At 41.7% G+C, this 16,845-nt stretch overlaps 1 protein-coding gene across 1 annotated transcript in view; it reads right to left on the reverse strand.

Moving 5' to 3' along the window:
- Positions 1-16,845, reverse strand: part of EFHC2 (EF-hand domain containing 2) — a 200,634-nt gene that overhangs the window by 126,229 nt on the left and 57,560 nt on the right. The gene's annotated exons all lie outside the window — the stretch shown is intronic.

The raw sequence follows: 16,845 nt of genomic DNA on the forward strand, positions 1-16,845 counted from the left end.
GGTGGGAGAGGTGGATTCTATAGTACTTACTGTAAAAATCAGAGATCGTCAAAAATGCTCCTGAAAATTCCTTAGCCATTCTGGAACACTGGGCCTCTCGATAAGTATAACACAGCCCATTTTTCTTCCATGATGAAGCAGACAAATGACTGCCTCTTCAGCTGAAGGCCCATTGAAATACCTTCCTTATTAGGCTCAGGTGCCATGTTGTACGAACAATACGTATGTTTAACCCTTGGAATCACTCTCAACGTGGCAACCTGATCACACACGGAGGAAGACGTGGTCACTGAGGACAACTGAGGGGCCAGGAGATTCAGGCTACCATTTCAAGCTTGCCCTGGGACATGTGCTCCTTGAGAGCTCAATTTTAACATTCCCTCCGGTCTCAAGTTAATTGTGTATATGATGTGACAGTGTGGTAATCCAACATGGACAATATGATATGTACGACTGAGTCTGTTAGGTGCAATCTACCCTTCTAAAGGTGGTCAGTTACTCTAATTAGGAATATATGTTCCGGGAGAGTTTAGCAAATTTTTATCAGAAGCCCACACTTCAGAAGTGGCTGACAAAATGTCTCAGTAGCTTATCTTCGATCAACACAAGACACTTTGTTCATTACCGTAAAGGATGTTAGAGAGGAACTGTAGTGAGTTAAGTGATTCTATTCAAAATGAATGGATCCTTTGCAAGTATTGCCGAGGCACTGTCTTTACTGGAACAAGTTCTAGAAATCTAGTGTACTGGAGATCTCCAACCTTTCAAAATGGCACCTTTGGCTCCATTCCAGAATGGTCCTATGTTCAACTGCTTTCCTGGAAAATTCACCTGGCCTGCCTCCAGTTAGAAGGTTAGCTAAACTCACTTCTAGAATACGGTCATATTTGTGTTGATTGAACATTTCTGGTAAGATGCTGTTGGATGGGTATAGGGTTTCCTTCTGGGGTGATGCAAATGTCTTGGAATTAGAAGTGACGGTTATGCAACACTGTAAATATACTAGATGGCACTAAATTGCACCCTTTAAATGGGCTAATGGTTAGGGCGTGTGGGTGGCTCAGTCAGCTAAGCACCCAACTTCAGCTCAGGTCATGATCTCGCGGTTCGTGGGTTCAAGCCCTGCATCAGGCTCTCTGCTGTCAACACAGAGCCTGCCTCAGATCCTCTGTCCCCCTCTCTCTGTCCCTCCCTTACCCCTGCACGCACACACTCTCCCTCTCAAAAATAAACATTAAGAAATATAAAATAAGTATTTTATAAATATTTATTTTATATATATAATTTTATATAATATATATAATATATTATATATAATATATATAAATTTTTTTATTTATTATTTACTATATAATTTACTATTTATTATATAAATATAAAATATATAAAATTTATTTATTTTATAAATATATTTACATTTATATTTATATAAATATATATTTATTATATTTATATTTATATATATAATATATATTTTATAAATATATTTATAAAATATATTTATTGTATAAACAAAATATATAAAATATAATATATAATTTTATATAAATATAAAAAATAAACATGTAGAGAAATAATAAAAATAAGATGGTTAATGGTTAGTTTTATGTTATGTCAATTTTACTTCAAAACAAAGATGTTGGACATTGAGGGGCAGTTAAGATGGGGGAGAATGAGGGGGACGGGGATTTTCCGTCTGTGCCCCTGAAACACAGTTGTATTGAGGTCAGACCAGTTGGAATACCCAGGAAACAGATCTGCAGAGGGGCAGAAGGCTCTCTACAGTTGGAGGGAGACAGACTGGCAGGATTGAGCTGTGAGTATGTGACTTGGGGGAGAGAAAATGGCGGAGCTATGGAGGGGAAAGAACCCTTTCTGTGGACAGACATAAGGTAGCGAAAGAGACAGGGGTTGGGCACTGAGTTAGCACAAGAGGAAAACCTCTCCAGACCACAGACTGGGGAAGCAGAAGTACAGAGAGTGCCAGTTATGTTTTGCAAACAGCCTTTGGAGCTGAAACTCAGAGGCTTTGAAAGTGCAGGACTTTCTCTGGAGAGGAGCTGAGGTGCACACTTCTGGGGAGGAGGGAGCTGGCCCCAGAGTGCATAGTGTGGTGTAGACATCTCTGGGGCACACTGGGAGAGAACATTCCCCTTCCTGGAGTACCCTGGGAAGAGGGTTCATTGCCTCCCCAAGGACAGAAGGCCCTGCAGATGCCAGCCAAAGGCCTTTCATCAGCAGGGCAGAGTGGTTCTAAACCAGAACGGGGTCCCGTGTCTCAGGGGTTCTGAAACCCAGCCGAGAGCCAAATGGAAGGCACAGGAGAACTGTGACACGGTGCCTGCTGGCTGCCCTCCCTATTTTGTGACGGCTACCTGAACACCATGGTGTGAGACACCCAGTCCGGGGAGAAGAGACTGGGGTGACGCCATTTTTCCCCGCAACACCAACATGGTGGGACTTCAGGAAGCAGCACAGCGCCCCCCAGTGGAGGTGGGGCAGGCTTACGCCAAACCCAGCCCTTCCGGGCCTGGTAACTGCTTATTTACTGGAGTGACACTGGCTGACCCAACACTGCCGACCTCTCCTCCAGACCAGCACAGCCACCACCCCCCAAGAACCAACAGACGAGTCGTTCTTTTTCTTTCTTCCCTCTTTTTTTTCTTTCGAAACCAGGCTCATAGTTTCTGATTTGGTCTTTGTCAATTCTCATTATATACATATATATATATTTTTTTATCCTATTCTGTCTCCATGTTTTCTCTTTCTTCTTTATTTCTGTTTCTCTGGAATTAGCCCTATAGGTATTTGATTCTCTTTTGTTTTCTTTCCTCCTCTTTCTTTTTTTCTCTTTTTATGGGATCAGGCTCCATACACCCATACCTTTTTTTTTTTTCTTTTTTTTTTTTCTATTCCAGGGTTACTTCAACAAACAAATCAAAGCACACCTAGTTAAAGGTCCAGCCACCACCACTACGAGCAAGGAGGAGGTCTGCAGAGGACCGAACAGTGGGAAAGAGCAGCCAAAACCGCAACGACAAAACGCACACAACATACATCAGAAACACTTCCTGGAGTCCCAGACCGTGGACTGTGCAGGACCTCTTTTTAACACGGTGGTACTCACAGCTGCAGGACACATAATGAGCCTTTACAACACGCAAAAGACGAAAACTTAGCCAAAACAACAAGACGGGAATTCTCCCCAAAAGAAAGGTCAAGAAGAAATCACAGCCAGAGAATTGTTGAAAACAGATACAAACAAGATACCTGAATAAGAATCTGGAGTAACGGTCATAAGACTAACAGCTGGGCCTGAACAAAGCAAAGAAGACACCAGAGAAACCCTTGCTGCAGAGGTCAAAGACCTAAGAACTAGTCACGATGAATTAAAAAAATACTATAACTTAGAGGCAAAATAAACTAGATACAGTGACAGTGAGGATGGAAGAAGCAGAAGAGGGAATAGGTGAAACAGAAGACAAAATCATGGAAAATAATGAAGCTGGAAAAAAAGAGGGAAAGGAAATTATTAGATCACAAGGGGAGAACTAGAGAACTAAGTGATTCCATGAAACAAAACCCTATCTGTGTCCTAGGAGTCCCAGAAGAAGAGCGAGAAAAAGGGACAGAAGGTTTATGTGAACAAATGATAGCTGAGAACGTCCCTAATCTGGGGAAGGAAAGCAGGCATCGAAGTCCAAAGGGCACAGATAACTCCCGTCAAAATCCGCAAAAACAGATCAACATGACGACACATTAGAGTGAAACTGGCAAAATACAAAGATAAAGAGAGAATTCTGAAAGGAGTTAGAGACAAAAGGATGTCTCCACCCTTAACCTACAAGGGTGGACACATAAAGTTAGTAGCAGACCTGTCCCGCGGAACTTGGCAGGCTGGAAGGGAGTAGCAGGAAATATTCAATGTGCTGAACAGGAAAAATATGCAGCCCAGAATCCTTTATCCAGCAAGGCCGTCATTCAGAATAAAAGAGAAAGATTTTCCCAAACAAAAACTAAAGGAGTTAATAATGACCACTAAACCAGCCCCGTAAGAAATTCGAAGGGGTCTTTCTCAGTGGAAAGCAGCAAAGACTACAAAGGACCAGAGGACATCAACACCAACAAGAAATCTACAGAGAACACAATGGCACTAAATTCAAATCTTTCATAATCACTCTGAATGTAAATGGACTAAATGCCCCACTCAGAAGACATAGGTTATCAGAATGAATTTAAAAAAAAAATAAAATCCATCTATATGTTGCTATAAGAGACTCATTTTAGATCTGAGGACACCTGCAGATTGAAAGTGAGGGGCTAGAGAACCATCTATCATGATAATGGACAGCAAAAGAAAGCTGGAGTAGCCATACTTATATCAGACAAATGAGACTTTAACACAAAGACTGTAACAAGAAATGCAAAAGGGCATTATATCATAATTAAGGGGTCTATCCATCAAGAAGAACTAACAATTGTAAACATTTATGCCCTCAACTTAAAACACCCAAATAGATAAATCAATCACAAACATAAGCAAAGTTATCGATAATAATACCATAATTGTAGGAGACTCTAATACTCCACTTAGAGCAATGGACACATCACCTAAGCAGAAAATCAACAAGGAAACAACAGCTCTGAATGACACATTGGACCAGATGGACTTAACAGATATATTCAGAACGTTTCATCCTAAAGCAGCAGAATGCACACTCTTCTTGAGTGCACATGGAACATTCTCCACAATAGACCCCATATTGTATCACAAAACAGCCCTCAACAGGTACAAAAAGACAGAGATCATACCATGCATATTTTCAGATCACAACACTATGAAACTTGAAGTCAACCACAAGAAGAAATTTGGAAAGCCCTCAAATACATGGAGGTTACAGAACATCCTACTAAAGAATGAACGGGTTAACAAGGAAACTAAAGAAGAAATTTTAAAAATACAAGGAAACAAATGAAAATGAAAACACGACAGTTCATACCCTTTGGGATGTAGCAAAGGCAGTCCTAAGAGGAAAATACATTGCAATTTCAGGCCTATCTCAAGAAGCAAGAAAGGTCCCAAATACACAACACAAACTTGCACCTAAAGGAGCTAGAAAAGGAACAGCAAATAAAGCCCAAAGCCAGCAGAAGAAGGGAAATAATAAAGATTGGAACAGGAATAAATGATACAGAATCCAAAAATACAGTAAAACAGATCAGTGAAGGAGCACTTGGGTGGCTCAGTCGATTAGGCATTTGACTTTGGCTCAGGTCATGATCTCACTGTTCGTAGGTATGAGCCCCTTGTCAGGCTCTGTGCTGACAGCTCCGAGCCTGGATCCTGCTTCAGATTCTGTGTCTTCCTCTCTCTCTGCCCCTCCCCAGCTCATGCTCTCTTTCTCAAAAATAAACAAACTTTGAAAAAAATTAAAAACAGCAGAACAGATCAATGAAACTAAGAGCTGGTGTTTTGAAAGAATAAACAAAATTGATAAGCCCCCAGCCAGATTTATCAAAAAGAAAAGAGAGGGGCGCCTGGGTGGCGCAGTCGGTTAAGCGTCCGACTTCAGCCAGGTCACGATCTCCCGGTCCGGGAGTTCGAGCCCCGCGTCGGGCTCTGGGCTGATGGCTCAGAGCCTGGAACCTGTTTCCGATTCTGTGTCTCCCTCTCTCTCTGCCCTTCCCCCGTTCATGCTCTGTCTCTCTCTGTCCCAAAAATAAATAAACGTTGAAAAAAAAAAAATTAAAAAAAAAAAAAAGAAAAGAGAAAGGGCCCAAATAGACAAAATCCCGAACAAAAGAAGAGAGATCACAACCAATACCCCAGAAATACAAACAATTATAAGAGAATCCTATGAAAAATGATATGCTAACAAACTGGACAATCTGGAAGAAATGGACAAATCCCTAGACTGTCACACACTACCATCACTCAAATGGGAAGAAATAGAAAATTTGAACAGGCCCATAACCAGGAAAGAAATTGAATCAGTTATCAAAAATCTCCCCAAAAATAAGAGTCCTGGGCCAGATGGCTTCCCAGGGGAAGTCTACCAGACAATTTAATGAAGAGTTAATAACTATTCTTCTCAAACTGTTCCAAAGAATAGAAATGGAAGGAAAGCTTCCAAACTCAATTCTATGAAGCCAGCATTACCTTGAGTCCAAAACCAGATAAAGACTCCAGTATAAAGAAAAATTCCAGGCCAATATCTCCGACGAACATGGATGCAAAAATTCTCAACAAGATACTGGCAAATTGAATTCAATAGTATATTAAAATAATAATTCATCGTGATCAAGTGGGATTCATTGCTGGGCTGCAGGGCTGGTTCAATATTCGCACATCAATCAACGTGATACATCACATTAACAGAAGAAAGGATAGAACCATATGATCCTGTCAATCGGTGCAAAAAAAGCATTTGACAAAATACAGCATCCTTTCTTAAGAAAAACCCTCAAGACAGTCGGGATAGAAGGAACATACTGAAACATCATCAAAGCCACTTATGAAAAGCCCACAGCTAATATCATCCTCAATGGGGAAAAACTGAGGGCTTTCCCATGACGTCAGGAACATGACAGGGATGTCCACTCTCACCTCTGTTCAACATAGTATGGCAAGTCCTAGCCTCAGCAATCAGACAACAAAAAGCTGTAATCATCGGGGCGCCTGGGTGGCGCAGTCGGTTAAGCGTCCGACTTCAGCCAGGTCACGATCTCGCGGTCCCTGAGTTCGAGCCCCGCGTCGGGCTCTGGGCTGATGGCTCAGAGCCTGGAGCCTGTTTCCGATTCTGTGTCTCCCTCTCTCTCTGCCCCTCCCCCTTTCATGCTCTGTCTCTCTCTGTCCCAAAAATAAATAAACGTTGAAAAAAAAAAAAAAGCTGTAATCATCAAGACAGTATGGTATTGGCACAAAAACAGATACATAGATCAACAGAATGGGAGAAGCTATTTGCAAATGACATATCAGATAAAGGGTTAGTATCCAAAATCTATGAAGAACTTACCACACTCAACACCTAAAAAAACAAGAAATGCAGCGAAGAAATAAGACATGAACAGACGCTTTGCCAAAGAAGACGCATCCAGATGGCCAACAGACACACGAAAAGATGTTCATCACTCCTCATCAGGGAAATACAAATCAAAACCACACTGAGATACCACCCCACACCTGTCAGAATGGCTAACACGAACAACTCAGGCAACGACAGATGTTGGCGAGGATGCGGAGAAAGAGGATCTCTTTTGCATTGTTGGTGGCAATGCAAGCTGGTGCAGCCGCTCTGGAAAACAGTGCGGAGGTTCCTCAAAAAAATTAAAAATAGAACTACCCTATGACCCAGCAATAGCACTACTAGGAATTTATCCAAAAGATACAAAAATGCTGATTCAAAGTGGTACACACACCCCAATGTTTATAGCAGTGCTATCAACTACAGCCAAATTATGGAAAGAGCCTAAATGTCCATCGATTGAAAAATAGGGAAAGAAGTGATGCGTGTGTATGTACATATACGTACATGTATATATACGTACATATATATGTAGTATATATACATGTACGTATATGTATATATACGTATATATACAGAGAGAGAGAGAGAGAGGGAGGAGAGAGAGAGAGAGATGGAGGGGGAGAGAGAGAGAGAGAGGGAGGGGGGGAGGGAGAGAGAGAGAGAGAGAGAGAAAGAGATGGAGGGAGAGAGAGAGAGGGAGGGGGGAGGGAGAGAGAGAGAGAGAGAGAGAGAGAGAGAGAATACTACTCAGCAATGAAAAGGAATGAAATCCTGCCATTTGCAACAACATGGATGGAACTGGAGAGTATTATGCTAAGTGAAATAAGTCAGAGAGAGATATCCTATGATTTCACTCATATGTAGGATTTAAAAAACACAATAGATGAACATGAGGGAAGGGAAGGAAAATTAAGATAAAAGCAGAGAGGCAAACCATAAAAGACTCTTAAATACAGAGAACAAACTGAGGGTTGCTGGAGGGCGTGGGGGGAATGGGTTAAGGTGGGTGATGGGGATCAAGGAGGGCATTTTTGGAGATGAGCACTGGGTATCATATTTAAGAGATGAATCACCGGGTTCTACTCCTGAAGCCAAAACTACACAGGATGTTATCTAACGTGCATTTAAATTAAAAAGAAAGTTAAAAAAAAAAAAGATGTTGGACACTGAATTGAGGTTGACATACTAAAGCGGTAAATTCTAGGCATGCCCGGGTGGCTCTGTCAGTTAAGCATCCGACTTCAGCTCAAGTCATGATCTCCCAGTTCATGGGTTGGAGCCCCACGTCGGGCTCTGTGCTGACAGCTCAGAGCCTGGAGCCTGCTTGGGATTCTGTCTCCCTCTCTCGCTCTCTGCCCCTCCCCCGCTTGTGCTCACTCGCTCTCAAAAAGAAACTTAAAATGGTAAATTCTGTGTTATATGGACTACATCTCAATAAAAAAAAAAAAAAAAAAGAGAAAGGGGGAAACGATGTCGGAAGACCCAGAAGGACAAGAGAGCTGGAGTTTCGTTGAGCTTCCAGTAAAGGTAGGGAGAGGGGGCAGAATATGCTGCCCCAGAAGGTACCACTTTGGATATGTGGAGTATTTGGACCCGAAAACAACTGGGTTCCAGCAGACTCGGGGAGAATTTTTTACCTGCCTACGAGAAGTTAGATAGGGACCCTGTAGCAGGAAGGGAGCCATTACCAGAGAGAACTTTTCTATCAGGAAGACGTATTGGCATGGCATGGTAAATATTCGCTGACCAGACATTCGTTCTCCACACCTTCCCATCAAAAGGCTTCCTCCTCTTTGAAGTCTCAGACCCCTACACCCTTTTCCTTAGCTCTGGATAGAATGTCAGTCTCAATTATCCGACCGCCTCTGTGTCTTAGTGGGGCTCCCAGAGGTATGTAAGTAAATTTGTGTTTCTCCTGTTCATCTGTCTTATGGCAATTTAATTAGACCAGCCAAAGAACCTAGAGGGGAAGAAGGGCAATGTTTTCTGCCCCTTCAGGATTCAATCTGAAACTTTTTTTTTTTTTTTGGCTTTGTAGTTGGGTATGAACGCATGGCGATATAACATTCATCACTCTCACCTACCTCTGTGCATTGACTGCTATCGGTAGGAGTTTGTGACTGAGCAAAGGGACACAGATCAGTTGACCACACGTCATTTATGTAATCATTGAATATCGGGCAAATAATACATTACAAGAGAATGAAGGATGCTAAATAAAAATGAAGAGAAAAGAAAAGATAGTATTTTAGGCCGGGCTTCAATAGGAGAGGGAAAGACTGATAGGTCACGTTCTGGTCCTCTGAGACTCCAGCATGCAAGTGAAGGACAGCAGAATTCGTCACTCCAAAATATGCCTCTTTGGTGTAAGAACTATTTTAGAGTGGCTTTTGTTGTTGTTGTTGTTGTTTGGGTTTGTGGGGTTTTGGTCTTTTGTTTTTACACACAGCAAACACAGGAGTACCTCTGGAAATAGAGAAGTTACCTTTCTGGAAGACATGTACCTGTATAAGGGAAATCTCCATTTGTAAGGGCATCCAAAGAGATCTCTAGAACTTCTTATCACTGGAGAAGACAACAACTTAAATCTGCATAACAGCGCCTTTCCTGGTAACCTCCCAACGGACTCCCCACCCCAAACACCTTTTATCTTTTAGCTGGAGGTGGTATTTAAGGTGGTGGCTTGTAGGGGCGCCTGGGTGGCTTGGTCGGTTAAGCGTCCGACTTCAGCTCAGGTCATGATCTCACGGTCCGTGAGTTCGAGCCCCGCGTCGGGCTCTGTGCTGACCGCTCAGAGCCTGGAGCCGGTTTCAGATTCTGTGTCTCCCTTTCTCTCTGCCCCTCCCCTGTTCATGCTCTGTCTCTTTCTGTCTCAAAAATAAATAAACATTAAAAAAAAAAAGTGGTGGCTTGGGACTTTTGGGGGAGTTACTCAGTCTTCCTGGGTCTCTCCCACGTATACATTTTATTAAGCTTCTGTTTGTTTTCCTCCCGTTCGTCTTTTTTATTATGGTGGGATCTCAGCTGAGAGTCTAGACCCGTCCTATTTTCCTCCCCTACAAAAGGTAGGGAGCAAGTCAGAGTGGTAGAGACAGAAAGACAGAAAAGGAAGAGAGAAAAATGTCACCTGTAGCAAAGTGGAATACAAGGGAAGAGACACCAGATAGACCAAAAGTGATCTCACAAAGATAAAAGACCTAATCACAAAGGAACCTGAGGATCCAAAGAGAATGTCCTAAAATGAAAACTGCCAGAAATAACAATTTATGGAAACGTAATTATGATATAAGCTTTCATCATAATTGATGACGTCCAACAAAGATTAGATAAATAAGGTCCTAGAGGATGTAAATGGGTAAATGGCTGTAATTGTCTTGAAAATGGGATGTAAATATCATTCGGCAGGGACATGTGATCTTTAGCTCCGCAGCAGGCTTCTGCCAGCCCTACTGTGTTATACAAGGTTACCTGCCCGATCCCCGAGGCAATTTGAACATTTGAGGCTAGCCTACAGGATATAAAATCTGAAATCAATTAGCTTTAAATAATAGAGAGCGTGGGATTTCTTCATTATAAAGGAACATTTTTAATTGGTTAGTATTCCTGAAATTAGCATCGTCTTACAATTATAAAGGCAAAAGAAACTGGAAGCCGTCAGTTTGATGGAAGGTGTGAATGTAGCCTTGTGGGGAAGGAGTTAATCCTATTTTCATGTCAGTTGAGCTATTTACTTTGCGTGCGCCTCCCGAAGAGCTGGAGTTTAACATCGATTTGGATTCCTAATTTCCACTTTAAATTGTTTTCAAAATGATTACTGTCTGACACATGAAATAATTGTGTGCAGAAGACTGTCCATCACGGGTTAGGCAATGCAATCCTGAGACAAAAGCAAAAAGCAAAATCTCCCTGAATAAATCTGAGAATTGTTTAAAGATGGTGAGGCTGGTGCGACCGATGCATGAGTCATCAAGTCTGTATTTCTCAGAAACTAAATAGCTAAGTGTCCAAAATTTACAGCCAGATTTTCTAGAGATGCTGTCGGGACAGACATGAAAGTCCAGTAATATTCAATGAGGCTCAACATTCTATAGAGAGATCAGCATCACTAATGTAGGTTTTAAATGTTTAGGTTCTAAAGAAGAAAGTATATGTGACCACTAAGGATCAATGCATACAATTACAAGTGGGTAGACAATACAAATTTCTGTACATTTTAATTTTTTTTAATGATTTTATTTACTTTTGAGACAGAGAGAGACAGAGCATGAGCAGGGGAGGGGCAGAGAGGGGAAGACACAGAATCCGAAGCGGGCTCCAGGCTCTGAGCTGCCAGCACTGAGCCCGACGCGAGGCTCGAACTCACGGAGAGTGAGATCATGACCTGAGCTGAAGTCGGACGCTCAACCGACTGAGCCACCCAGGCGCCCCCAAATTTCTGTACATTTAATGTGGTGTTGTTGATCCTCCCTGAAAAAGCTGTTAAGTCAGTGATTTCTTTTATGAATAGAGTCCTAGAATTAAGAAAAGAAACCATAGGAGAGTTTCTATCGCATATAGAGGATGGCTCCCCTAGCCGTGACAATTGTACAGTTCCAGAAATTTATCACGCGAAGGGGAGCAGAACGTGACATCCCAAAATACTCTTCTTTGGCATAAGAGTTACCTCGAACTGATTCTTTTTAAGAAACAGCTGACCTAGGAGAAGCTCTGAAATCCAAGTAAAAGTGACCGTTTTGGTTTTTGTTTCTAAGGTGTTTTTTTTTTTTAAATAAAAGTTTGTTTATTTTGAGAGAGACAGAAACAGAGCAACTAGGGGAGGGGCAGACAGAGGGGGAGAGAGAGAATCCCACGCAGGGTCTGTGCTATCAGCACAGAGCCCGATGCAGGGCTTGAACCCAGAAAACCGTGAGATCAGGACCTGAGTCGAAACCAAGAGTGAGATGCTGAACCATCTGAGCCACTCAGGTGCCCCTAAGGTTTTTATTTATTTATTTTGAGAGAGAGAGAGAGAGGGGAGGGGGGCGGAGAGAGAGGGAGTGAGACAGAATCCCAAGCAGCCCTCGGCACCATCAGCCCGGAGCCCGACGCGAGATGCGAACCCACAGACCCTGAGATCGTGACCTGAACCTAAATCGAGAGTGGGACACTCACAGACGAAGCCACCCCGGCGCCTCAAAAGTGACCCTTTCCTACGAGCCATTTACATGTATAAGGGAAATCTCCATTTCCAAGGGTGTCTCCCTCACTGTACCAAGAAGACGAGGGATGACCAAATACCTCTAGAAACTCTTATCGATGGAGAAGGCAGTGACTTAAATCTGCATAACAACCCTACCCTTGTTTACTATGCTTTTCCTAGTCCCCCACCCCACCCCCCAAGTGGCTCCCCCACTCCCAATAACCTCTTTTGTCTTTAGCTGCAGACAGTATTTAAGGTGATGGCTTTGGCCATTTGTGGGAGTTCCTCAAGTTTTCTTGGGTCTCTCCCATGTATACAGGAGGTATACAGGTTATTAAACTTCTGCTTGTATTTCTCTTGTTAGTCTGTCTTTCATCATAGGGGCATCTTAGCCAAGCACCTACAAGGGTAAAGGGAAAATGATTTTTCCTCCCCTACACAGGCTAATTCACAAAAAATTCTAATAAACTGAAAACACATAAAGTATACAAGTTCCAGTCATTAATCACAAAGCAATACAACTAGAAATGTTATTATGTAACTATAAACAAAAATTCTCACTAATAATTATTGTATTGTAATTAAAAGTAAACTTGAAAATACAAAACATGGGGGCGCCTGGGTGGCGCAGTCGGTTAAGCGTCCGACTTCAGCCAGGTCACGATCTCGCGGTCCGTGAGTTCGAGCCCCGCATCAGGCTCTGGGCTGATGGCTCAGAGCCTGGAGCCTGTTTCCGATTCTGTGTCTCCCTCTCTCTCTGCCCCTCCCCCGTTCATGCTCTGTCTCTCTCTGTCCCCCAAAAAATAAACGTTGAAAAAAAAATTTTTTTTAATAAAAAAAAAAAAAAGAAAATACAAAACATGAGTATAGAATTAAAGATGTACAAACCTATAAAATTTTGGTAAAGCGATAATCTGGGGTGAATTACTGGATTTAGATTACTACCTAAGAGAATTTAGAGTTAAAGAGGGCTTACTCGGTTCATTGTTCTAACTCAGCTTTCCTCAGGCTTGGCTCTGCTTTAGGAGCCAAGAAAGAGAGAGAGAGAGAGAGAGAGAAAGAGAGAGGAAGAGAGGAAGAGAAAGAGAGAAAAGAGAAAGAAAGGGAAAGAAGGAGGGAGGGAGGGAGGGAGGAAGAATGAAAAAATGAAAGAGACAAAGAAAGGGGAAAAAAAGGAAGAAGAAAAGGAAAAGAAAAGGAAGAAAACAAAGCCCAGGCCCAATGAATCAGAATCATGTGGGGTGTTGGGCGGGGGGAGCCCCTGGGTGGCTCAGTCAGGCGTCCGACTTCAGCTCAGGTCATGATCTCCCAGTTCGTGAGTTCCAGCCCTGCCTTGGGCTCTGCGCTGACAGCTCGGGGCCTAAAGCCTGCTTCAGATTCTGTGTCTCCCTCTCTCTCTGCCCCTCCCCCCCTCCCCAAATGCATAAGCATTAAAAAGAAAAAAAATTTTTTTAAAAAGAATTATGGGCGCAGGTAATGATGAGAACAAAGGCAAAAGAAAGGTAGATAAAATTAAACTTCTTTACAATCTGCAGCCTGCGGACAAATACAGGCAGAGCAACATTCCTCAAGGAACTCACCATGGCCTTGATGTTAATGCTTTGCTAGAGGCAAAAAGCAACCTTAACTTAACAATAGCCAGACCTCCAGGATGCGGTAAGTCTTCTATACTATGAAAATCCTTTGGGAAACTTCCTTTATCTCTGCCCCTCCCCGCTTAAAAAAGTATATAATCAATTGTTCCTCCCTGTCCCAGTGCAGATCTTCCGGACTAAGGGTCCTGTCCCCGGGCTTTCATAAAAACACCTTTTTGCACATAAAACGTCTCAAGAAGTCTTTCCTGCCGGCTCACTCGCCACCCACATCACATCAGGTAAGGGGGCGTTCGTATTTTTTCTTAAAGCTCTCCCAAGTAATTCTGAAATGTAAGCCAAGAGTTTTGACTCAGTGAGCAATAAATTGAGCAAAAATTTCTGAAAGTGGGAAAATCTGTCATAAGGAAAACAAGTAGAAAGCAAAAAGGATAAAAGCATAAGCAGGAGAATTTGGAAGGAGAAAAACAACTGTAATAAACAAATCCAAGACTTTCTTTAATACACAGGTAAGAGTCTAGCAAAGATAAGAAAGTATGAAGTCAGAAGTGAGTTACCGCAGGACACAGAAATGTAATAAATTACAAGACATAAATAATCTTAACATAATAAATCATGCACGCTTGGACGAAAACAAATTTTAAAACCACAATTAAATAAGTGACTTTTGTAATAACTGTGAATTATCAAACTACAACGAATAAACTAATAACTGAGTAAGCAGTGGAAAAAATTACCCAAGAACTGTCTCTACAAAAGGCTCCGACGGGGATGATTTACTATCGGGTTCTTTCAAACTTTCACGGATGAGAAAACTGCCACATTACGGGACTCGCTCCGATACCAAAAAAAGATGGAAAGCCACGAAGTGAATTCTAATGCCTGATAGACATAACATTTAAAAGTAAACTATGGAGCCCTAGTCCTCATCCCCCTCCCCCGGAGAATCCCCTGCAGAGCCTTTTAAATTCCTGATGCTTGGGACACATCCACACCAACGCACGTATGAAATCAGAACCTTCAGAGTGGACCCAAGCATCACTGATTTTTAAAGCTCCCCGGGGTGACTGGAGTGTGCAAGCCAAGGTTGAGAACCGCCTCAGACAATTTCACGATTTGAGATTTAAAATACAAGCCAACAATTCAATAGCCTGTAACCATCATATGCCCACCTGCACAAAAGGCAGCATTCTCACAGATGCAAAGACGTTGACAAATACGTAATGATCTCATGCTGCTTCCAACCATATACATTTGTATTTATTTATTTTTTTAATGTTTGTTTTTAAGAGAGACAGAGAGAGAGCGTGAGCAGGGGAGGGGCAGAGAGAGAGGGAGACACAGAATCTGAAGCAGGCTCGGATCAGAGCTGTTAGCACAGAGCCCGACACGGGGCTCGAGCCCACTGTTGTGAGATCATGACCGGAGCCAAAATCAAGACACTTAACGGATTGAGCCACCCAGGCGCCCCATAATTATTGTCTTTATTGTCATTACTGTCAAAGAGACAATACTTTGAAGAAAGAAGACTGCCCTCTGATGAATCCTGCTATCTTTATCCAGCTAGAAATCAGTCAAAATGGGGGCGGGTCCGGGTGCTATTATTATTTCAATTATTACTCTTACTGCTTACAATTTATAACCGACCGAGTCACCCAGGCCCCCCCTTTACCACACACACCTTCAAATCCAAGAGTAATTCCTTAGTAAGACTGAAAAGCATCTGCTCTAAAACAACAGCCTAAATATCCAGCACTATAGTTAAGTAAACCATGCATCTACTACAAGCAGGAACAGAACAAAATTGCCCCTCCTGGCAACGTTATTGAATACCGTTTTGAGGAGTTCTGGGCAACGTAAGAAGGTATGAAATAAAAATATTCACAAGAAAGAGACAAAAAAGTATTACAGGCTGATACAATAATGGCATAAGCAAAAGCTGAGAAACTATAAAGAAAGGATTTCAGTATAACCACAACTGAATCAAAACTGTTCTTATGTACCAGCAATAACCAGCTGAAAATATAGTGGGAGGGAATAGTTATGTTCACAATAGAATAAAAAATAACCAAACACTTAAAAATAGTTGTCATGAAAACTCTGGGACCCAGATGAAACTCTAAAAACACTTGCTAGAAAATACAGGCGAACTTGACTAACAGGTGGGGCATATTCTGGGTAAGCAGACTGAAATAACATAGTTCAAGTTCACTGGTGCTTTGGAAGAATTTGAAAAAAAAAATAATTCTACGTCCACCTGATGAAAGAAACAAGTCTGCCTATTAAAGAGAATTATAAAAATTAAAGGTAATGTAGGGGACCTAACCCTCCCAGATTTTATACGTTACTATAATACAGTGCTTCAATTATCAAAATAGTGTACCACCACAGTAGTAAGAAACAGAATGATATGTGAAAAACAAAAATGGTCTGGAAATAAACTCTATTACGTGTAGAAATTTAAAACGTGAAGAGGCAGTCACATATCAGTAAGTGAAAAAAGTACTAACTTGGAATAGCATCAAGGTACATCCCAACCTGAAACAAATCATAACCCAAAATATATACCAGACGGGTTATCAGCTTAAATACAGCAAATCAACACCCTTTACCCATCCCCCAAATATATGTGTGCGTGTCAAAGCCTTGAAAGGGAGGATGACCGTTCTAGGCTTGGGAGAAAAAGAAAATTATGAAAGAAAAAAACCAGAACTTGACTATAAAAACACAAGTGATCACTTCAATGGACTAAAATGTAAATAAAAAACATGCTAAGCAAAAAACTCTAAGAGGAGTTTAATGTATAAAGATATGTTTTAATTAACTTTTAAAAGACCCTGTAAGAAGAAATGAGAAGACAGCTTCAAGTTTACCAGAGGGTCACTACATAAAAGAAAAACATTTCCGCTAAGAAATCGTCAGCTAAGAGCGGATTAAAAATCACAGGCAGCGGTTTTGTTTCTCCTATTAAATGGACCTGGTGGGATTTCTCATCACAGATGGGATTTTAAACTACTACTATGCTTCTAGGACAATGGGGTGCTAT

The sequence above is a fragment of the Prionailurus bengalensis genome, chromosome X, assembly GCF_016509475.1.
Source record: "Prionailurus bengalensis isolate Pbe53 chromosome X, Fcat_Pben_1.1_paternal_pri, whole genome shotgun sequence".
NCBI classification, from domain to species: domain Eukaryota; kingdom Metazoa; phylum Chordata; class Mammalia; order Carnivora; family Felidae; genus Prionailurus; species Prionailurus bengalensis.